The 1,393-nt window shown below is 44.6% G+C and overlaps 1 pseudogene; it reads left to right on the top strand.

Moving 5' to 3' along the window:
* Positions 1 to 262: 262 nt before the first annotated feature.
* Positions 263 to 1,138, top strand: LOC128565269 (AKT-interacting protein-like; annotated as a pseudogene).
* The last annotated feature ends 255 nt before the right edge of the window (positions 1,139 to 1,393 follow it).

Genomic DNA, 1,393 nt, shown 5'->3' with positions numbered 1-1,393 from the left:
ATTACCTATGAGGCTGTGTCTTCTTTATTTAGCTTCTTAATTATTCCTTTTTTAAATTTGATGATATGTAACAGGGTACCTTTTGATCGGTATTGTTTTTATAGGTAATGTTGTTGGGCCTTGGCAGTGTCCGCGATCCGGGAGCTCTGCCTTGAAGGCACCGGGGCGAGCTGTGCTGCCCGGCAGGCTGGTAAAGTGAATGCTGAGGACGGGAGACTTTAATGACACAGACCACTGAATTTCTTTGTTTGGAGTACAAGTTATGGACCCTTTCTGGAGCATGTCTGCTAGCTCTATACACAAAGATCTGATGGTGAAGAGAAGTCATTGACAGGGGACGTGAAAACCAGTCCTCCACGAACTGGGCCAAAAAAACAGCTGCCTTCTGTTCCCCAAAATGCTTTGCCCATAACTAAGCCTACATCTCCTGCTCTGGCAGCACAGTCCACAAATGGCACACATGCTTTTTATGGCCCCTTCTACCTGGAATACTCTCCTCTTGCAGAATTTACCTTGGTTGTGAAGCAGAAATTACCAGGGGTCTTGGTGCAGCCCTCTTACCACTCTGCATTAATGTGGTTTGTAGTGATATCCATGCAGCATGGACTTTATCAAGATGGAGTGTTTAAGTTTACAGTTTACATCCCTGATAATTATCCTGAAGGCGACTGTCCATGCTTGGTGTTTGATATTCCCATCTTTCAGCCGCTGGTTGATTCCACCTCAGGTGAACGGGATGTGAAGAGAGCATTTGCAAAGTGGAGGTGGAACCATAATCATATTTGGTAAGTATTAATGTCTGCAAGGAGAGTTTTCTACTAGATCGATCCCACAAGCCCCCTAAACCCAGAGGCTGCAGTACTGTATGAAAAAGATATTCAGCTTTTTAAAAGCAAAGTGGTTGACAGTGTTAAGGTGTGCACTGCTCATTTGTTTGACCCTCCTAAAATAGAAGACCCCTATGCAATGAGCTTTTCTCTATGCAATCCTTCTGTACACGATGAAGCCAGAGAGAAGATGCTGACTCAGAAAAAGCCTGAACAACCGAAGAATAAGTGTTCACGTTTCTGACCTGTCATGGGTAAAGCCTGGCTCAGTACAGCCTTTCAGTTAAGAAAAGAAAACAGTTGCAACTTAAGATGTGGTGAATCTGGTGCACCATGCACTTTCCTGCTGGACTCTGGCCTAGTTAAGAGCTGCCCAATGGCAAAGGACTGCGGAAGAGTAAAACTGTGTGAATAATGACTGCCGATCAGTGTTTTCCGTGCATGCACAGGTTCTAACAGCAGGTTGTGGAAACCTCTCTCTATGTTACTTCTGTCAGGAGTGTCTTAGGGTGGTCATCTAGTTCAGTACTCCAAATTGTTGGGGACCTTGAGGCTTAAGTATTTTT

The sequence above is a fragment of the Nycticebus coucang genome, chromosome 14 (assembly GCF_027406575.1).
Source record: "Nycticebus coucang isolate mNycCou1 chromosome 14, mNycCou1.pri, whole genome shotgun sequence".
NCBI classification, from domain to species: domain Eukaryota; kingdom Metazoa; phylum Chordata; class Mammalia; order Primates; family Lorisidae; genus Nycticebus; species Nycticebus coucang.
The sequence above is the reverse complement of the archived record's forward strand: the minus strand, read 5'-3'. Positions and strand labels throughout refer to the sequence as shown.